Source organism: Kogia breviceps, chromosome 11 (assembly GCF_026419965.1).
Source record: "Kogia breviceps isolate mKogBre1 chromosome 11, mKogBre1 haplotype 1, whole genome shotgun sequence".
In the NCBI taxonomy this organism is placed as follows: domain Eukaryota; kingdom Metazoa; phylum Chordata; class Mammalia; order Artiodactyla; family Physeteridae; genus Kogia; species Kogia breviceps.
The window spans coordinates 29,066,110-29,088,710 of NC_081320.1; the positions used below are offsets into that span (position 1 = coordinate 29,066,110).

The following is a 22,601-nucleotide window of genomic DNA, read 5'->3' on the forward strand; positions in this document are numbered from 1 at the left end:
TAAAAACCAGGGCACTGGATGCACGTAAAGCTTGCCTGCAGGAAACACTGGCACCCCGGAGCATTTCAATGATTTTCATTTATAGGTCCCCTATAAAACATCACCCCTTCTTCTGTTCCCAAAGCTCTCTGGAGGGGAAGAGCCCTATAAGCCCCAGCTGCTTCCTCCATTCCCTTTTGGAATTCTGGTGAATGTATTTTTTCCTACCTTGTTAGTTAGGCTATAAACCCTGAAAACATGCAGAGATGCTACCTGTTAGCGTAGTTAATAACTCTGACTAAGCCCCCGTGGCACTCCGCACACCCAGCACCACACATGGCTCCCAGATCTGTGTGAGCCTGAGTGTCCTGGGACAGAGCATTCTATTGCAAAGGAATTATTCCCCAGGAATTGTTGTCTTCAAGAACACCCAAGCTGGAACAAGAATTAGATAACTTCTAATTGGTAAACAAGTGTTCCTTTTTTTTTTCTCAGAACAAACAGTCAGGCAGTAAACTTCTATTTCCCAAGGACCATAGACAGCATATGCTCCAGGCATCCAACACTGGAACCAACAGTAATGGGCCAACAAGAGAACTCCTACCTTCGGGTCTGGGATTTGGAATTAATTTGCAGATTTTCTGGTGGTAAAGCATGTGCTAAGAAAAGGATTTAGTTAAGAGACCCTCCATGTTTTGCACTTTGCAATAAGTAAAATTATTCCTAGGCGTCCAGCCAGCTTTTCCCTTCCTCCTGAACCTACTGGGGTTCAACTTTTTCCTTCCATATTGAACATTAAAAAAAAAAAAAAATTAGTCCTGAGGAAGCCCACGGAGCTCATATCCCAAATCTGCATCATTATTTATGGTAATGCAGACATCGGTTTTCTAGTTGCAAAACAATTGCTAACTTGGTAAATATTAATAGAGGGAAGATGTGCTAAGAACTGTGGAATTGATTCTTTCATTTGTCTTCTTTCACAAATATTTTTTTCCACACGTATCAGTACTTGGTCACAAGAACCTAATCTAGGTATTTCCAGCTTGCAAAGCTCTTTAGGAGGTCAAGGGAGTGAGGTAGAGTTAAGAAAATCAGAAATGTTTGTGAGAATAGGGTGTAACTTTGTGGGTGTATTCATACAATGGAATATTATTCAGCAATAAATAAAAAGAATGAATGACTGATATACACGACAATATGGGTGGATCTCAAAAACATTATGTTAAGCAAAAGAAGACAAACAGATGGGCTTCCCTGGTGGCGCAGTGGCTTCCCTGGTGGTGCAGTGCCGATGCAGGGGACACGGGTTCGTGCCCCGGTCTGGGAGGATCCCACATGCCGCGAAGCGGCTAGGCCCGTGAGCCATGGCCGCTGAGCCTGCGCGTCCAGAGCCTGTGCTCCGCAACGGGAGAGGCCACAACAGTGAGAGGCCCGCGTACCGCAAAAAAAACCCACAAGGGTACATATTGTATGAAGACCAAGAACAGATAGCACTGTTGTATATTAATGGAAATGAAGAAGTAGTTGCCTGGGAGGAGAGAGAAGTTGATTAAAAAAGAGACAGGAGGAAACTTTGGGAGTGATGAAATGTTATATACCTTGCTTTGGATCACGGTTACATAAGTGCATACAATTGTGAAAACTCATAAAACCACATGCCTGATAGCTGAGCATTTTATTGTATATGAATTATATACCTCAGTAAAAAACCACATTTTTTTAAAGAAATGCACGTGTGTCCTGCCTTGAATCGTCAAGGTGTCTTTGTGAAATATGACAGAGTAGAAAGAGTTATATTTGGAGACAGGCACACTGGGCTCCAATCCAGTTGAAGTACCTTGGGAAAGTCACTTAGCTTTTTTAAGTGTCCACCTCTGCAAGTAAAACTAATCTAATTCACAAGATGGCCATAAGGATTAAATGAAAAATTGATGTTAAAGTGTTTAACTCAGCACCTATCACCTGGAAAATTCCTAATAAACTTAGCTATTTTTAAAATTTGTTTTGAATAAACTGTAATCCTGGGGGAGCAACTAAAAATATATTCCCTTCTCCTTTGCAAATGATACCGTTTGCAACTTAGGACAAAAATTCCTAAATCAAAAGGAAAACCGGGAAAACAATTAAGTTAAAGGAATCAGTCCCTCTGTGAGGGAGCCTGTGGACACAGCTGGTAGCTATCAATTGTGATAATTACGAGAAATCTGGCACTTTCTGTGATCATACACAAATGTGTCATCATCGTGTCCTACCTTATCTTTTTACCATGTGTCAAAGGGGAAGGGAAAGGCTGCTTAGAATGGGGATTAAAGAAAAAAACGCTATAATTATTGGAGGGGGTCAGCTTCAACGTTTCTAAAGGAAACTCCCATTTTCACCTTTCTAGATGTCTCCAGGACAAATGATGTATTCATTTTCAGGACTAATCTGAAGTTTAGATTCAGAATTAATGGAAAAGTAAGAATGGAATTGAAATGCAACTTTAACATTTCTGCTTAATCCCTACTCCCTGCTAAACATCTTTCATTTCTCGGCCTGATCCACTTTGGAGAAATAGAACCCATTAGGGCATCCCCTGAGAGACCCTCCACTCTTGTCCTGTTGACTCTGCTTGGAGAGTCCTGAGGAGCCAGCGCACTGCACAGGATACCTCCGGCTTCTCTCTGAGATTTTTCTGGCAGATCCAGCTGGTCCGCAGTAGCCCCTCTCCCAGGCTGTGGTCCAAGGGCCCCATTCTGGCTGCCATTCCCACCAGTTATTACAATAAGCTAATTGAAGGAAAAGGAGATTTAAAGGACTCCCTTGCACTGTATGGTGGCTTATTCTCAGTGTGCTACTCAGAGCACCAGACAGGCAGCTAACCAGAAAACAGCTGGCAGTGGTCTTTGGCCAGGTTGTCTCCAGCCCCTCATCATTTCTCATCCAGGGGGCTGTCGTGACATTCATTTCCTTTCCGTAGAGACTTTCTGGGAGCTTGGTAGCTGGACACATTGTTCTGCCACTTGGGGCCACTTGGGAGCCCGAGTTCAGAGACCCCAGTGCGTAATGGCCAATGGGCAGGAAGTGAGTGAGGCCTTCTGTGAGCATCTCCAGGAGCCGATGGCTGGGTCCAGCCCTGTAACATCCGGGACTGTCCCTCGAGGTGTGTGTAGTCACTCTTCTTATCTCATCGGTATCAGGTTTTGGCTTGTTTTAAAATGTACAGTCATTTGGATTTAATAACTCAACCAGGAAGATTTGTTTAGCATGTACCGTACAAGACACTCTGCTAAGTGCTTTATGTGGATCACTTCACAGTCACCTATGAGGTTGATGTCGTTCATTTTCTATCTTACAGTTGGAACAACTCCCCTAGGCCTCAGTGTTACAAGGGCCAGAATTCAAATTGAGATAGTCTGATTTCACAGCTTGTGTTCTTTTTTTTTTTTTTTTTTTTTTTTTTTTTTTCGGTATGTGGGCCTCTCGCTGTTGTGGCCTCTCCCATTGCAGAGCACAGGCTCCGGACGCGCAAGCCTAGCGGCCATGGCTCACGGGCTTAGTTGCTCCGCTGCATGTGGGATATTCCCGGACCAGGGCACGAACCCGTGTCTCCTGCATCGGCAGGCGGATTCTCAACCACTGCGCCACCAGGGAAGCCCAACAGCTTGTGTTCTTAATTGCTACCCAAATCTGTTTCTTGTACTCACAGTGTACCTTAAGAGCACAGTGAAGCTCATTTCATGGGTTTACCCCGCAGATAAGGCAGTAGGCCAGATCATGAGAGGCACAAGTTAAAAGCACAGTTCCTTAGACTCTACCCCCAGGGGTAAAAGCATTACTAACCTTTCTGTGTCACAGACAACACAAATCAATGGTTTTAAAAATGTCCAAAGTCAAACTCATGATCTCCACCAAATCTGATCCGTCCCCAGTGTTCCAGATCACATTGACAGCATCCTAAACTCCCCCCTTCCTCTCACTTCCATCCTTTCTTGTCAATTTCCCACTGTTACCAATGGAGTCCAAGCCATCATCATTCCTCACTAGGACCACTCTAGGAGCCTCCTGAGTTTTATCTCCTCTCTAGAGTGCTTTGTCCAGTCTATAAGCAGAACCATCTTTGAAAACACAAACTCATGGGACTTCCCTGGCAGTCCAGTGGTTAAGACTTTGCCTTCCATTGCAGGGCCTGTGGGGTTCGATCCCTGGTTGGGGAGCTAAGGTCCCACATGCCTCGAGGCCAAAAAACCAAAACATAAAACTGAAGCAATATTGTAAGAAATTCAATAAAAACTTTAAAAATGGTTCAGATCAACAACAACAAAAAACTTAAAGAAAACACAAACTCATCACGATGCTCCTCTGTTGAAAAGAGAGCCCTCTTGCACTGTTGGTGGGAATGTGAATACATACAGCCACTATGGAGAACAGTATGGGGTTTCCTTAAAAAAGTAAAAATAGAACTACCATGCGATCCAGCAATCCAACTACTGGGCGTATACCCTGAGAAAACCGTAATTCAGAAAGAGTCCTGTACCACAGTGTTCATTGCAGCTCTCTTTACAATAGCCAGGACATGGAAGCAACCTAAGATGTGGCACATATATACAATGGCATATTACTCAGCTATAAAAAGAAACGAAATCGAGTTATTTGTAGTGAGGTGGATGGACCTGACGTCTGTCATACAGAGTGAAGTAAGTCACAAAGAAAAACAAATACCTTATGCTAACACATATTTATGGAATCTGAGAAAAAAAATCTGAAGAACCTAGGGGCAGGACGGGAATAAAGACGCAGACTTAGAGAATGGACTTGACACGGGGAGGGGGAAGGGTAACCTGGGACGAAGTGAGAGAGTGGCATGGACATATATACACTACCAATTGTAAGAAGCAGCCGCATAGCACAGGGAGATCAGCTCGCTGCTTTGTGACCACCTAAAGCCGTGGGATAGGAGGGTGGGAGGGAGACGCAAGAGGGAGGAGATATGGGGATATATGTGGACATATGGCTGATTCACTTGTTATAAAGCGGAAACTAACACACCATTGTAAAGTAGTTATACTCCAATACAGATGTTAAAAAAAACCCTTCCATGCCTTCCCTTTCTTCTTAAGACAAAGGTCAAAATTCCTGGCATAGGGACTGTGTCTATCTTGTTCATTTTGTCCCCCAATGTCTAAAATAATGCCTTGCACATGGTAAGTAAATGCCCAGTACCTATTTGCTGCCTCACCGAATACATGAGTGAAAGAATAAAAGTCCCTCCGTGCTTGGGTCTCAGGCTGCCTTTCTGCCTCATTGCTGTGTCTCCCAGCCTGGTTTTTTTTTTTTTTTTTTTTTTTTTTTTTTTTTTTTTTTTTTGCGGTACGCGGGCCTCTCACTGTTGTGGCCTCTCCCTTTGAGGAGCACAAGCTCCGGACGCGCAGGCTCAGCGGCCATGGCTCACGGGCCCAGCCGCTCCGCGGCATGTGGGATCTTCCCAGACCGGGGCACGAACCCGTGTCCCCTGCATCGGCAGGCGGATTCTCAACCACTGCTCCACCAGGGAAGCCCCCAGCCTGGTTATTGGATCTCCATCCACAATAGTCTTTTTCGTCGGTTTGATATACCGTTCTGTCTCCTGACTCGTGGCCTTTGCACATACTGCTTCCTCTCTTTGCACTTAGTTATTCCTATTCATCTATTTTCAGGGAAACCACCTAGGCCCCAAACTAAACCAGACCCCTGTGCTATATGTTTTTCTATTTCCGTGTCATTCTTCTGCACAGCTCTTACCACAATCTGCCTGTCTTGCCCACGTACTGGACCATCAGTTCCAGGAGAGCAAATCCACAGTTGGTGTGCTTATTAACAAGTTATCCCCAGCACTCAGCACACTGATTGCCCCATTGCACACTCTAAAAATATTTGTTAAATGAATGAATGAATGATTGAATAGCATAGTCCCTAGCAGATAATTGACCAATGATGCTGTCAACTGAAAATAACACACAACCTAAAAGTGGAGAGGTATGTTTTATTCGACAGACATTCTGAGCACTTCAAGCTTGGGACATAGCATCCCAGATAATGTTGAGAAACTGTTCTGAAGTGGCAAGGAGCGGATTGGGGAGCCACGATATATAGGAGATTTTGCAACAAAAGACCAGGTAGTTGGAACATGAAAAGATTACTGTTAATTAAAGAAAACCAGCTATCTCAAGTTAAGGAATTTAGCGCCTTTGTCTGTAGGGGAAGAAACAAGAGTCTGGGCTCACTGAAATCATTCCTTTGATGTGCACCTCCACTGCCTGGGGCCAGTGTCCTGTGCTGTCTCATCCTGAGTCTCCTCCGGGTGGTGCACCGTCAGGGCAGCCATGTGATGGCTTGATGGCTGCAACATCCTTTGTTTACTGATATGGCAGGCAATATTTTAGCTCACAGTGGCAAAATTCACAGTAAAAACAAAGAAAAAAACAAACCAAGACAAAAACCAAACAGTAGTAGCACTTACTGAGCACAAACCTGTGAGGCAGACACTATTATCAACCTCATTTTACTGAGGAGGAATCGGAGGTGTACATAATGTTGTCCAGCTCACTGCTCTGTGCAAATGTCCACCCCGGATCCATGATCTGTGCCTTGGAGGAGAAGTGGGAGGCATGGTCACACGGTGAAACAAAGGAGATGCCTCGGAACACGTTCTTAGAAGAGCCGTGGGTACCGTAGGCACCTTGACCTGTCTTCCAGTGCTGCAGGCACCTTGACTCTGGCATGAGCTCTTCCTATCCTTCAAAGGAAGAGCTTGTGCAAGAGTCATCTGTCCCTCAGGAAGCAGCAAACGGATGCTAGAATAACTAGGAGGGATTTGATCCAAGAAAACTGGTTTATGTCAATTCTTGATTCTCACAAAGTGAGAATTCACATTGGGAAGTTTATCCTTATTTATTAAGTACTCTCAAGCCTTTAGCCACTCCTAGAAAAAACAGAGTCATACACTTTCATACCTAGAAGAAACAGTAGAGATCATCTAACCCTAGATCCCTCTCCATCAGGGGTCCTTCACATTTCAGTGCCACGGAGCCCTCCGTAGTCTAGAGAAGCCTATGGCTCCCTTCTCAAACAAGGGTTTTAAATCTATAAAATAAAATATACTTGATTACAAAGGAAGCCAATTAATTATATTGAAATACAGTTACTGAAGGAGTTTTAAATGTGATGTAGTAGTAAATTTGCTTCTCTATTAACACACTAAATAATAGGATCTACTAGTACCATTGATTTTGAAATGGTGATGAATGTAATTGCTGTTTTGGATGCCTACCACAATTTTCATGTCATGTGAAAACAGCTATGATTTCTATTGGTAACAAAATCACAGGTATTGCTGCTACTCCTACTATATGTTGTGGCCTGCATTTTTACAACTGAAGGCAATACTCAATTGCCGTTAGAGCTTAGTGACAATGAAGATGTAATCCTTTTCCCATCCAAGTCCATGGTTCCCTTGGAGAACCATGGGGCTCAGGTTAGGAACCCCTACTCTGCAGCATCCTGGTGGCAGCTCGAACATCTTGAGTGACAGAGCACTCAATATCTCCAAGGTGTCCAGTTCCTAGTTCAGTCTCCTTTAATCATTATGAACTTTAGGGTGAGATAAATCTAGAAGCAGTCCCAGCTTTGCTGGCATGTTAGTCATGTGACCATAGCTATTTAACCCTGTGGACATCGGTGTCTTCATTGTAAGAATGGGAACAAGATGACAATTACATTAGAAAATATGCAAATGTCTCAGAGCACAAAGAGCACATAGGTGATTTTAGCAATATTTTCTTCCCTTTGGTTTCAGTGAGTTGAAACCCACCTTTTTGAAGTTTCCACCTAATTTTGCCCTAGCTCTCCTCTATGAAGCCACACAAGTCATGGCTCCTCACATACTTGAAGACGGCTCTATCCCGCCCCTCTTTTGGCTGTCTCCATGTGGTGATTCTGTTGCTTCTCTGAGTAAAAGCAACTCTGAGCATATGGCTGGGAGTTATCTGTGCTGCTGCCCATTCCCAGAGAGACGTGTGAGGGCCCTGAAACAGTCATCATGTTAGGATCGATTTTTCCTTTGGAAGGCACTTCCTGTAGGATCTGTCCTACCTGTCTTTACTAAGCTCCTGTACTTTTTTGTTTAGGTGGTTCACGGGCACGTGGTCAGAGTGCTCTGTGTCTTGCAGTGAAGGATTCCGCCGTCGGCAAGTGACCTGTAAGCACACGAGAGCCAATGGGACTGTGCAGGTGATGCCTCCGAGAGCATGTGCCCCCAGAGAGAGGCCTCTGGGAAGAAGACCCTGCCCAGTCACCCGTGTGTTCAAGGGCTTATTGAACCAGGGAACCAGGGAACGCTGACCAATCCAGTGTTTTGAAAGTATGATCATCTAGTATAATCATCCAGTCCCCGTGGTCAAACCCATGCATCAAAACAATGAAATTTAAAAAGAGACTTCCCTCGCAGTCCAGTGGTGAAGACTTCGCCTTCCAGTGCAGGGGGTGCGGGTTGGATCCCTTGTCGGGGACCAAGATCCCACATGCCTCGCGGCCAAAAATACCAAAACATAAAACAGAAGGAATATTGTAACAAGACTTTTAAAATGGTGCACATCAAAAAAATAAAATACACCCATGCATCAGGGCCCCTCCGCACGGGGGAAGAGGAGAGCCCAACTGCTGCGTGACAGTCATGAAACTCAGCTGCACAGGGACCTTACCACACCGCGCACAGGCTGGTTCACGGGACCTTCTTATCCTCTTAGGGGCCTCTCTGTTGTCATTAACACAGGCTGCAGGGACCAAAGGTTCCCCTCGGCCCTTCTGAAAATGTTCGGTAATGTTAGTGCAGGAAGGTATTTCACACTTTCTGCATTTCTGCCCTGCAGGGCAGCAGTTGTTGCTGTTGGGAGTCATTGTGCTAATTCTCTTAGGTCATTTTTCCCTTTAGTTGTTCTGATTAACTCCAAGCACTACATGGTTACACACTTGTCTAACTGGAAAATGCACAGCCCCAATTCTGTGCAGGGAAGACGCAAAGCAGAGTGTGATACATCCTTCTGGAGCATCAAGTTTATTAACTAGAATTGGAAGAACCAAGGAGTTCTTGGAACAAGAACTATCCGCCCCCTCCCCCACCAACATGGAAGACAGAAGACTGGGGGAGGGGAGACGTGCCACAGGAATGACACTCCAGTCTCTGAAGTTTCACCCAGGTGAGGGTTGAGGGGCGGACCTGCAGCCACCGTGGCCTCTCAGTCGCCCTGGCTGCTCTGGACCATCCTCTGAGCTGGCCAGGGTCTTGGATACGATGCTTCTGAAAGCCGTGCAGAGAACACAGTCACCTTCCACTGGACCGGGTCCCAGGGAGCGCGGCGGCCTGACCTTCCTGCCTCGGTCACCCATGGGGTTCAGATGGGCTCACTTTATTACGACGCCTCTTGCTGGGCAGCTGGCAACAACCACCAAGATGCCTTTTTAAAAAGTTCCAGACTGTCCCAGCCACCCCTTGCTTTTTCTGGCTGTGGCCAAAGGGAATGGATGAGGACATACTCTCAGGCTGTGCAGCGTGGGAGGACCTTCCAGTGTTGGACACATGCAGGGGGCAGCTGGTTCCCGCTGGGGCTCCAGTCCTGCTGCTGGTGCAGGGGTATGCTCCAGGGCCACACTGGTGGGCTGGGCTGGGGGTGGCAGTCCTTGAGTCCAGGCTGGGTGGGGGACAGGCAGGCTCACTGGTCTTCTGCCCTGCCTGCTGGTCTTCCTGCTCTTGCATATTTTCTCCCTGGTGGAGCCGCCTGGTTTCCAGGGTGGACAACTCAGGGCTTGGAAAAGGCTCGAGTTCATTGCCACTGAGGTCCCCGGAGGAGAAGGGCCCTGCAGCTATGATGGAGGACCCCACCATTGGTTTCTTGGAGCTCACACTGCCTTCTCCTCCGTCCTGGATCTCGTCCCACATCGAGTCCAGAATCCTCCTCACTGTCACCTCCAGGTCCTCTTCACAGGGTGGCTGGAGTGGCTTCTTCTGGCCCATATTCACCCATGGGTGCTTCATGAGGTCAGGTAAGGTGCCTCTGTCACTGGGCTTGAGGGAGATCATTTTTTGTAATAAACTCCTTATCTCCACAGACAGGTAATTTGGAATGGGATATTGCCCTTTTAAGATTTGCTTCCGCAGCTCCTGCACGTCTTTTCCCACAAAGGGACTGGACCCAGTTACCATGTTGTAGAACACTACTCCCAGGCTCCACACGTCCGCCGCAGGGCCGCTGTACCTCTGCCCCAGCAAGAGTTCCGGGGCAGCATACGCGACTGTGCCGCAGAACGTGTCCAGTTTCCTGCTGTCATCACACTTGTTGCTGAAGCCAAAGTCTGTGAGTTTTATATTCATGTTGGCATCAAAGAGGAGGTTCGGTGGCTTCAGGTCCCGGTGCACGATGCCCCTCTGGTGGCAGTGTTGCAGAGCAGAGACCAGCTGCTGGAACGGGCCTCGGGCCTGTGCCTCTGTCATACGGCCATGTATGTTCAAGTAGGTGTACATGTCCCCACCACTGAGGTACTCCATTATTAAGAACATTGTCTCCTCCGTGTCAATCACCCCCAGCAGTTTTACAATATTGGGGTGATTCAGAGCCTTCATACTGTGCACTTCCCGGAAAAGTCGCTGCTGGAAAGTTGAGAAGCTCCGACGCCTCTTTTTAACGACCTTCACAGCGACCTGTCTCCCGGTCAGAATGTGCCGGGCCAGCTTCACTTTAGCAAAGCTGCCTTCGCCAATGGTGTGGAGGATCTCATAATCATCAATATGAGCCTCCTTGTCAGCACAGTTGGCTGTGAGGCCCTGCATACTTGTGACCTAACTACACTGACTGACAGCACTAACTAGCAATGCTAACTATCCTAACTAACAACGCTAACTATGCTAACTGTGCCAACAGCGCTAACTACTACTAACTACACTAACTATGCTAATAAAGTATTAACTATACCAACTATGCTAACTATACCAACAATACTGACTATGCGAACTGTACTAATCTAGCAATACTAACTAAAATTAAGATAAAAATGAGAAAAAGAAGAAAGGAAGAAAGCAAAGCAGAAGAAATGGAAAAGAAACACCAAAAAATTGAGAAGAAAAAATTTAAAACTCTAAGAAATGATACAGAGAGAAAAATAAAGAAAAATGAGAAAAAGGCAAAGAAGAGAGAAAAATAAAAAGGAGTAAAGAGGAAAAAAAATCAACAAAATGGCAGAAACAAGGAAAAAACAAGGTAACTGTGGGTCCAAGGCCGTCAGGTCACCAAAAGCAGCTTCCTGGGCTCTAAGGACCAAAAACCTGGTCCCAGCTGGGCTCCTCTAGGGCTTCTGTGAAGTTCATAACAGTGGTGCACTGTGAGGTCAGAGCAAGAAATGGACCCATCAAAGCTGGGGATAAGCCACAGTGGTTTTCTCACTTTTTGAGTTCAAGGCCCCTTTACACTTAGGAAAAAGGATCCCAAAGAAATTTTTCTTTACTTGTGTTATTAGATATTGGTATTCACTTTGTTATAAATTAAAATCTGTAGGATACTTCAGTGGCCTTTTTATTTCTAGTTTGAAAATGTGTAATAATTTTAAAGACCTCGTAATGTCTACACTTGAAATATTCAATTCCTTTTCCTTAAATTCTGGTCTCAAAATAATGTTACAACTTAACTGACTTCACAATACTATACAAAATGTTCTGTTGCATAAGACCCGATAAAGTACGTTATGAAAGTCTATGAAGCTGAGAGAAGAATTGCCGGGAAGGTCATGAGCAGATTTCTCATCAAGAGCCTCAGAGGCCAGATGGCATGGCTCAATGTACTTGAAGTGTTGAAGAAAAGAAACCGTCAACCAAGTATCCTATATCTAGCAAAACTTTCCAAAAGTTGTAAAGAAAGCATATCTATTTCTAAATATATTTCCCAATTTCTTTTGCTTGTTTTCTGACCTTTGTAGTGCATTTTGCCATGAGGAAAATTTTAATTCTTATATAATTAAATGTATCCTTTTATCTTTGTATCTTAGAAAGGTGTTCCTCATGAATAATTTATTTCAAGTCTCCCAGGTTCCTGATACTTTTACAGTTTCATTATATTTTTACTTTTAACTAGTTGCTACATCTAGAATTTGTTAATGATAGCCATATTTTCCCACTTTTGTTGAATAGTTTTGCTACTGATCCAAAATGTCAATTTTACTTTAATCTCAATTCCCTTATGCTCTTGCATCTAATTTCAAGATGCTTCCTATTCCACTGGTTGTTTTGTCTATCTGAAACAAAATACTACCTTAATAATAATGTAATTATAATATAATAAATGTTATTAGTAAACATATCATATATAATAAATAGCATAATATAAAATAACAAAATATAATTTACCATATAACAAGGTCAAAAGAGAACAAAACTATACAATCACTTGAAATATCCCCCAAGGATATTTTATAAAATTCAATATTCATTTCTAATTTAAAAGAAATAGTAAAATAGGGATTGATGAATGCTTCCACAGTAAGAAGAAATTATAGGTCTAAAAGAGAAAGAGGTAAATGCTAAGCTTTAGTAACACTGGCAATAAATGCAGGACAAGATGAAGATGCCTGATATAATGTTAAAGAAAAACTATTACGTAACATTGTCTTTGCAGGACTGATGAGTTCAGTGAAAAGAGAATCTCATAGAAAAGAGTATCTCGTTCTTCTTAATGTCTGTACACTTGTCCATTGCATGAACATAACAGCTTATTTAACCAATATGTTACTGATCTGCATCTGGATTTCTAGGTTTTCATGGAATTTTATTGGCACAATTGTTATAAACTCTAGGACTTCCTCTTATGTTTATATCTTTTGAAAGAAACAATATCTCCACCGATGATTTATCTGGGCTGGCTGCTAGCAGACTAAGGCTACTTCTCAGCTCTTCCCTTTACATTCCTAGTCAATATGAAAACGGAATGCAAGAAGGTCTTCTGTTTAGAGACTGTAAAGATAGGTCTTGGTGATAAAGTCTTGGTGGTAAAGGCTAAAAGTATCAACCTAGAATAAGTGTTTTTCCAGCTGTAATTATGTGTGAATCCCTTGGCTTGATTCTGTACAGGATGTAAGACAAGACTGTAGGATGTGCCCTCAAAGTGCTTCCAGTAAGATGAGCTAAGTCAAGTATGGTGGCATATCTAATTCAAGACAAAATATAATGGCTCTTTTCCTCTCATAGTAAAACTTCGTAGAGTGAATGCAGAAGTCACTGTAGGCTCTTAATTAAAGGAACTGAATAAATCTTGTATTGGAAGGTGATTATTCTGGTCTCCTTGTGGAGATGAATTGGAAATTGTCTAGAGGAAGGAAAATTAGCTTAACCAAAGTTAAACTCATAAATAATTGAGCATTAATTAAATATCTGTGGCCTATGTTTCTCCTTGATCATAATTTCTCCCAATTTATACACCTCTTTGGTACCCGATTAATCATTGTCATAGATGCAATTAACAATGATTATTACTGTGTATTAGGTTTTGCCTGGGCCGTGAAGAAACCATCCTAAATTATGAGCTATGATTGTCACTTGATTTTCTCACAAAGAACAATCAGAACTCCTGGTCTTAAGTGGCTTGGAAAGTGAAAGTAAGAAGTCTCTTAGATATTATTAGAGGACCCCACAGAGCCCTTTGGTGAAAGTTTGGAAAACATTGGGCTTCTTAAAATTAATTCTTGTAGTGTGTTACAAAAGATGATTGAACCAAAAGGATAGCGATGTTTCTGGTCCTGTTGTTAGCGTTCTCCATGGAAACATCGCGGAAGCTTGTGGACTCAATTTCCTTCCCCATGTGTGAATGTCACTGAAAATATCCAACTCCATTCTATCCCCATATAACTTCAGAAAGTAAGCAAAATGAAGACTCAAAAGTCATTTCAAATAATGAAATGAAAATATAATGTAGAATGGAACTGGGAAAATACCTGGTTTAAATTCTGGAAAGTACTAACTATACAATTCTGGATAAGTTGCTTCATCTTTTTTTTTAGATGTTGGGGGTAGGAGTTTATTAATTAATTTATTTATTTTTGCTCTGTTGGGTCTTCGTTTCTGTGCGAGGGCTTTCTCTAGTTGTAGCAAGTGGGGACCACTCTTCATCGTGGTGCACAGGCCTCTCACAATCGTGGCCTTTCTTGTTGCGGAGCACAGGCTCCAGACGCGCAGGCTCAGTAGTTGTGGCTCACGGGCCTAGTTGTTCCGCGGCTTGTGGGATCTTCCCAGGCCAGTACACTAACCCGTGTCCCCTGCATTAGCAGGCAGATTCTGAACCACTGCACCACCAGGGAAGCCCTGCTTCATCTTGTTTAGTCTAATTTAATGCGGATCTCACGGAATGTTATGATGATTAATTTAATATTTTTGTATAACGTACAGTGTTATGTAATTTCTTCTTGTTCCTCTTGAGTAAATTCATATCTTTAAGCAACTCACTTTAAAAAATAGTTACTTGCTTAAAGTACTCTTACCTTCTATCGTCAGCTGAATTGTGTCCTGCTCAAGTTAATATGTGGAAGTCTTAACCCCCAATACCTCCTAATATGATTGTATTTGGAGATAAGGCCCTTAAATATTAAATAGGTAATTGAGGTCAAATGAGGTCAAATGTGTGGGCTCTAGTCCAATATGACTGGTGTCCTTATAAAAAGAAAATATTAGGACACAGACATGCACAGAGAGAAGAAAGTGATTATTAGTAACCACGATGATGTCCTGAATGCATGGAACACGTCACCATTTGCCAACCACCGTCTCAAGTCAGCAGAAACTACAGAAATTAAGAGCTCTCCGCAGAAATTCACACACCCGTGCACCTGGGAAGGGACCACAGGCAGACGTTCACTCAGCCTTTCATGTGTCCCTCATGGAGTGCACGTTCTCTCCTGGGCTGGGCGAGCACAGACACTTATCGAAAGTTTTACTACTTTTAAAATGCGTTGGTACAACCATGTCTCACTTTTGTTTGGATCAGTCAACAAACGCTTTTTGGAAACCCCAACTTCTCCACACCTCCTACCTTTCGGGCCGCCCTAGTCTCGAAGCTCCCACCCCTGCTCCTCAGGCCGCGTCCCCATGGGAGGCGGAGCTGCGTGCGGACGCACGGCGAGCGCGCAGAGGAGCTCGAGCCCCGCCTCCAAGGGGCTCCCTGCTGGTTTGCACTGTATCCCGGAGCGCGGAGGGCAGTGAGGCTGGCGCCAACAGCCGGTGATGCGACGGCGCGGGAGTGCGGTATGGAGGGGCCGGCCTAGCTGGGGCCCGTGGCCCTATGCCTTCTGGGTGCGACGTGGATCCTTCGCACGCTGCGGGGCCGCAGCCGCAGGGCGGTGGGCGCCCGAGGGGCTGGGAGGCGAGCCGGGGTCCCCAGGCGGGTGTGGGCATTGTGTCCACAGCCAGCGTCCCCGAGGCCGCGCTCAGGCCATGATCATTCGGTGAAGCTGCGTCGGGACAGCGCGGCCGACCTCTTCTCGCGCTATGAGGGCCTGTGCACGCTGCAGGACTCCAAGCCTCTGCCCGTTGTGCACGCTTCCCTATGGGAGGGCCTGCTGGATTTAACACCGACCGCCTCCGCGGGGTCGACTGGGCGCCGCTTTTGAGTACCCTCTGCCCCTGATCTGTATCCAGAGCTTCTGCCAGCCATGGCTTGGCGAGACAGGTTTGTACTTCCCACTTCCAGGGGCTCTCGTTTGGGCTCCGCGAAGCGGGGTTTTAGATGGTGCAAGGTGGAGGGTGGGCACTCGAACCGGTGTCCAGTGCCCGGGTGTGCGTGCACTAGACGGGGCGTGCGGCCTAGGACTCCTGCCAGCTCGGTGACCCTGCCCGAGTGCCTTAAGGCTTCTAGGTCTCAGTGTTCTCATCTGTAGCATGGGCTTAACAGGACCCACTCTCTGTGGCGGTTACAAGGACTCACTCTGTTAATGCTGGTAGACTCTACAATGTAGAACACATAGCACAGTTTGGAGCATCGTTCATTGTTGCACAGATCTTACCTGGTCTGTTGAATGACTTTGCCTGGTACACACCAAAGCGATTAGGAAATAGATATATCCCCGCTTCATTTCCTTTCCATTAAAACAGGGCTCAGGAAAACAATAATCTTTTTTCAGTAGTCGTATCATGTAGTGGAAAGAGCAACGGTGTGAAGGCAGCTTAGGGCTTGAATTCCAGGGCTTATGCTCTCTGTGGCCTGGGCAGGTTTCTTTTGCACTACAATCCCCACACTTCTAAAATGAGATTAAAAACCACTCTTTCTGTGGGTTCTTAGAATTAATTAATTAATTAAGCAGGTTATGTGTGTAAAGTATCCTGGCACTTGAAAGAGCTGTCAGAACCAAGGGCTGCTGGAGACGATGCTTCTGCCCTAGGTAACCTCCCCTTCTACTGGGCAGCAGGTAAACACAAGGACAGTAGTTAGTGCTCTGGAAGGAGTGAGTTCTGGTGTTACAGAGCACAGAATCTTTTTGTTTTTTAATTTAATTTTTATTTTATATTGGAGGATAGTTGGTTTACAATATTGTGTTAGTTTTAGGTGTATAGCAAAGTGATTCAGTTATACATATATCCATTCTTTTTCAGAGTCTTTTCCCATGCAGGTTATTACAGGATATGGAGTAGAGTTCCCTGTGCTATGCAGTAGGTCCTTGTTGATTACCTATTTTATATATAGCCGTGTGTATATGTTAATCCCAAACTCCTAATTTATCCCTCCCCCCCATTGCAGAGCACAGAGTCTTAAAAGGGAAAGTTCAGGGTAGGCTTCTTGCCCTCCTTTCTAAGGATAATAGAATCTCCTGGGGTGGCAGCAGGGAGCAGTGTGTCAAAGGTTGAGAAATATAAGAAAATATGGCAAAACTAATGTACAGGACTGGAACTCAGGGTTTGGGAAAGAAATTAGAGTTGATACTGGAAACCTAGTGGGGACTAACAGAAAGGGGCATTGTTTGTCCTGTCAGAACTTTGGATGTTTATCCTGAAGGCTGTGGGAAACCCTAAAGAAAAATGAGATGGACTTCTGGTTTAGAGGCTCACTCAGACCTCCATGTGGAAGGCAGTTGATTGTGTGCAGCATGAATTGTAATCTAAAGGTCCCACTTAAGTTATAAAATGTTGGACTGGATTTTGGAGATCTGAGACAGAATGAGTGGGGTCTGGTGACCAGTTAGAAAAGGGAGGGCAGCAAGCATGGTTGACAGTTTACAGCTGCATCATTTTGTGAGATACAGAGCACAGTAGGAAGGGATTGGGGGTGGCAAGAGGATCTTCATCTTCAGTGCTTTATAAGGGCCTAGTAGATGGGTCTGGGCCCAAGGTTCAGATCTGGGCTTTTTGGGAGGACAGGTGTTTGAAGGCCTGGGAGATACTTAGGTTACCCACAAGATGATACCAAGAATCATAGGTCTGAGACTTTTTTTTTTTTTTTTTTTTTTTTTTGCGGTGCGCGGGCCTCTCACTGCTGTGACCTCTCCTGTTGCGGAGCACAGGCTCTGGACACGCAGGTTCAGCGGCCACCTGCAGTATTTAAAGTGCCCAGCAGGTGTCAAGCTTGAGTGTCTTTTCACAGATGCTCTCTGCAGTTAATGTGCCTCATATTTCAACTCTGCATAGCCTCATCTTTCTAGATTGTACTTCAGGGTTATCATGAAGCCGTCACTTCGATATAACTTTTTGCCTCCATAGGAACCTCTGTGCATAAAGGTTATGGTCCTTTATCTCATGTGATTGAAATTTTGAGTTTATGTATCCCCCTCCTTAATGAATGCTTTAAGGGCAGGAGTTGTTTCTAATCCTTAGCACAGAGCAGACGCTTTTTAAAAAAAATTTAGATGCTTTTTCATTATGATAAAATATATGGTTTAAATCACTCATTTTACAATAATTTTGGTTTAGGTTGTGACAGAAATAAAGTTTACAGAAGTCGTGTTCCTGTGATAAGAAATAAAGATGTGATCTGTGTAAGTGCGTCGGTGCGCTAAGGAACCTGGAGCTAAATGGGCTAGTTGTGAGAGAGAGAGACTTAACTATGTTAAGTCTGCTCTCCTTGGGTGAGGATAACTTTCTTCTAGAATTCCTTATCCAACCATAGGGTTTAGAGTCCTTCATTTGCAAAATGTCTCCTGGAATCTTCTGCTTTCTACAATAGGGTTTCAGGACAGATTGGGAGTTTGTGGGTATAATATATCTTCTTCTTTTTAAATTTCAGCCTCCCTTTTAATATACTTTGGAACTGCTTGGGATGTGTCTATATGAACTGAGTACTATTGCATCTGTTAGAGTCCTTACAATATTTTGCCTTATTTTCTGTGACAATTTTCCATGGTTTCTTTGGGTTTAAGGTATATTAAAAGGGAGACTGCTATTCTGGGACTCCCCTGGTTATGCAGTGGTTAAGAATCTGCCTGCCAAGGCAGGGGACATGGGTTTGAGTCCTGGTCCGGGAAGATCCCACATGCCGCAAAGCAGCTAAGCCCATGTGCCACAACTACTGAGCCTGCAGGCCACAACAAATGAAGCCCGCACGCCTAGAGCCAGTGCTCCACAACAAGCGCAACAAGAGAATCCACCACAACGAGAAGCCCGTGTACTGCAACAAGGAGTAGCCCCCACTTGCTGCAACTAGGGAAAGCCCGCACGTAGAAAAGAAGACCCAATGAGACAAAATTAATTAATTAATTAATTATTTTTAAAAAGTACTATATCCTTCTGTACAACTTCTCTGGGAAGAACAGAGAGATGGCGTGGGAGAGTGAGAAAGACCAATATTTAGTGCACATCTCGCATGCAGGTGCTCTGCTGGCTCAGATAGATTTATCCCCACGTTACAAAGGAGGAAATAAGTTCAGAGTGGTTTAGTAATTTTCCCAAAGCCAAACAGCTCTTCAGTGGCAGAACCAAGTTATGAACCAAGTCTGTTACCTTCAAAGCCTAAGTCCTCATCACAACAAAACTCAACTAATATCTACATTTATCCAATTACATTGCACCCTGGGGAGTTCTTGGCCCAATCCTGAATAAGAGTGAGAAAGAAAGAAACAGCATTGTTCCTACAGTCAACCGAAATTTTTGGAGCAGCTGCTAGATGCCTGGCCGTTTTGGAGGTTCAGCAGTGATCAAGACAGGAAGAGTCCTGCTTTCATGAACCAGGTAGTGGGGAGGAGAGGCGGGTGCAACTTGGGTGAGGGATTTCACATTGCTGGACCTCTGTTTGCCCATCTGGAAAATGGGATAGGTGTTCCTCATTTTCTGGGATTGTCCAGCCCTCACATTCTCTGATTCCATAAGAAGCTTTCTTTTCCTGTTTCTGTAAAATTCATTCAGGCCATGAGCTGTGATGAATGTTGTTAGCTCCTCCCCAAATCACTCTGTTCCCACCCTTTTCCTGTGATCAGGTCTTTCCCAAAACATGACTCACAATCAATCAAGTCACAGAACCTAAGGGGCACCCTGCAGAAAAATTCCCACCCTGGCTTCTCAGCAGCTCTGCAGCCTACCTGCCAGGTAAACTTAACTCACCTGGCACAAGGTGGCCATCCCTGGTTTCACATCAACATGACCACAGGCACAAACCTCCTTGTTTTTCCATTTTGTCTTTAAGTTACTCGTTGAAACAACTGCACAAATATGACTAGGATATAAAATCAGGCATCTTCTGGCCCCAGTGCCTACTAATAAATGATTTTCTGCCACTTGAATGATAAAGATAGAACATTTCAACACTGCCGCCCTTACTATTTGTCATTTTTGTTGATATTTCTATTGAATACATCTTTCACTATTTTAACAATGGAACATTTATTTACGTTGTTCCAGACCCAGCCTTTAGTGGTAAAGGTTTTGTTGTTATACTTCCATTGGGTTTCCTTTAAAAATTATTATCCTATTTAACTGGATTAAGTCAATTCTATAGGCATTTATCTTAGGATATTGATGAAATTAATACCTAGAGGGCAGGCGTAAAAATTGATTGGACTTGAGAACCTCTGTTAGCACAATTAAGTATAAATATTATCTATATGTAAACCAAAGTACATGCCGAGTGAGATTCTCTGACTCTTTCACTGTCTGCCCCTCAAGCCTGTGAGAAACGGAATATTTCTTGCCATCTCAGTAAACAAAGGACCTCACAGTCATCAGCACTTGCAGCCCTCCAATGTGAGCTGGCTGGCGCTGAGGAACTCAGGATATGCAAATACAGAATACTGGCCCCAGAGAGCTGAGGTGCATATCAAAGGAAGGATTTCAGTGAGCCCAGACTCTGACATCTTCCCATGCAAAGAAAAGCGCTGCATTCCTCACCTTGGGAGAGCTGGTTTTCCTTAGTTAACAATCACCTTTGGATGTTCCCCATTACCTGCACCAGACAGCCGCCCTGCCCGCTCCCTCCGCTACTTTAGCTCAGGGAGGAAGGAGCGCAGAGGGGCTCGGCTGAAAAAGGGGCCCGCGAGCCTCGGGAGGAGTTTTGGGCCGCAGCCGGACCCTGCACCTCCCTTGCCCTGTTTCCCCTCGGGACACTCAGGCCGAGCTCCTCCCCACGTTCCTGAGGCCCCAGGAGCCAGGCCGAGGGCAGGGGCGAGAAGAGGGACCAAAGTTCCCCGGGACCAGACGCTGGGGGCCGCTCTTTCTGCACAGCAGCAGCGGGTGGTAGCGAGCCCCTGCCCCTCAGAAACTGGCCTTGCGCGGCAGCCCAGGCACTGGACCAGGCGGAGGGTCGGCACCCACTTATCCGGCCCGATGTCCCCACCACTGTCGCGGCTTCGTCCGCCGGGGCCCCTCCAGAGCCGGCAGCCTCAGTGAGGCCGCTCTCCCCTCGGGCTCCGGGACAGATCTGTGACGGCGGAGGGAAGAGACCCCGAGCCTGGAGTTCCAGCTCTGCGGAAACGAGGGCTCCGTTCTAGGCGCAGGGGGTGGGGCCGCTCTGCCCTGAGGCCTTCTGGGAGGAAGAGGGGCGCCTGGGGCAGGAGCCGCCAGGAGCGCAGGGCCTTGTCGGGGTTCCTGGAGGGTCGGCCCGCCCTGGGGCCCCGCCCACTGTGGCCGCAACCCAGGCCTTTTTCCTGGAATCCTACACAAAAATGTTAGAAAGATACACAGTCTATAGTAAATATTCACAAGTGATTGTTGCTGCTGTGCTTACTATCCTATTAAAGGTATAAAATCCATAAAACACTTTAAGTTCAAAGTTAAATATGAATTTTTACCGTTCTAATTATGTCTCTGCTCTTCACAATTGTCCTCAATGAATCAGAGACTGTGACATCACTAGTTTAAATTGAGCTTGTTAAAAAAATAAAACTCAGGCCCACCGAACCTACTGAAACACAATCTGCACTTTTACAATCTCTCCAGTGTACTTCTATACCCATGAATAGTTGAAAGGTATATTTCTACCTCGACATGTCTTCTCTGTCTGAGAAATACACACATTTTATCCACTTTGATATAAATAAAAGACTCAAAAATGCATATGCCTCTTTTGAAACCATCATTTTATCATTTCTTTTCCTGATAAGTATAGTCTGTATATTGGTTTTGTGGCTCACATGCCATACTCTTTTCTTGTACTTAGAAATAAGGTAGAGAAAGTTACTTTGTAGAAAAAGAATATATATATATTAGTGAATAATTGAAGACACTCTTCTAAATCAAAACCAGTTCTCTTAACTTGCTGTTTTCTTCTTGGGTCACATTATGAACTCTTTCCGTGGCCACAGGGCATGTGTACTTTTAATTTCAGGGACTGCTGACATTCCAGGATGTGGCCATCGATTTCTCTCAAGAGGAGTGAGAAAGCCTGGACCAAGATCAGTGGGAATTGTACAGGGATGTGATGTGAGAGAAGTATAGGAACCTGCTCTCCTTGAGTGAGGATACCTTCCTTCCAGAATTCCTTATCCAACCAGAGGGTTTAGAGTCCTTCATTGGCAGAATGTCTCCTGGAAACTTCTGCTTTCTACAATAGGGTTTCAGATTGCAACGTTTCAGGACAGATTGGGATTTTGTGGGTATAATTTATCTTTGTCTTTTTAAATTGCAGCCTCCCTTTTAATATACTTTGCAACTGCTTGGGATGTGTCTATATGAACTGTGTGCTATTGCTTCTGTTAGAGTCCTTACAATATTTTATTGTCTTATTTTCTTTAACAATTTTCCTTGGATTCTTTGGACTTAAGGTATATTGAAAAGGAGACTGCGATTCTGGGACTTCCTTGGTCTTGCAGTTGTTAAGAATTCGTCTGCCAATGCAGGGCACACGGGTTCAATCGCCGGTCCGGGAAGATCTCACGTGCCACCGAGCTACTAAGCCAGTGGGCCGCAACTACTGAGCCTGAGTGCCACAACTACTGAAGCTGGTGTGCCTTGAGCCCGTGTGCCATTTATTTTTTGGAGAGTAAAACCACCTCTGAGTGATTAAAATTTAGACCAACTAGTCAGAATGCTTTATCACCTTTTCTTCTAAAACACTGATCAACGGAACAAGTTGTACTAGGGATAACAGTGGAATTTTATTCTGGAGTTCTTATTGGCAATATGGTTTATGACCTTGATGCTGGATCATGACATTTCAATGGTA

The 22,601-nt window shown here is 44.7% G+C and overlaps 1 long non-coding RNA gene and 1 pseudogene across 3 annotated transcripts in view; one reads left to right on the forward strand and one right to left on the reverse strand.

Annotated features, from left to right (window-relative positions):
- The window catches only part of LOC131765116 (uncharacterized), a 112,942-nt gene extending 104,511 nt beyond the window's left edge, over positions 1 to 8,431 (forward strand). For all 3 annotated transcript variants that reach the window (XR_010835424.1, XR_010835423.1, XR_010835426.1), the window contains one exon: positions 8,124 to 8,431. This is a non-coding gene — a long non-coding RNA (uncharacterized lncRNA). The remainder of the gene's footprint in view (positions 1 to 8,123) is intronic.
- Positions 8,432 to 9,030: 599 nt separating this feature from the next.
- Positions 9,031 to 10,819, reverse strand: LOC131765795 (serine/threonine-protein kinase MARK2 pseudogene; annotated as a pseudogene).
- Between the last annotated feature and the right edge of the window lie 11,782 nt (positions 10,820 to 22,601).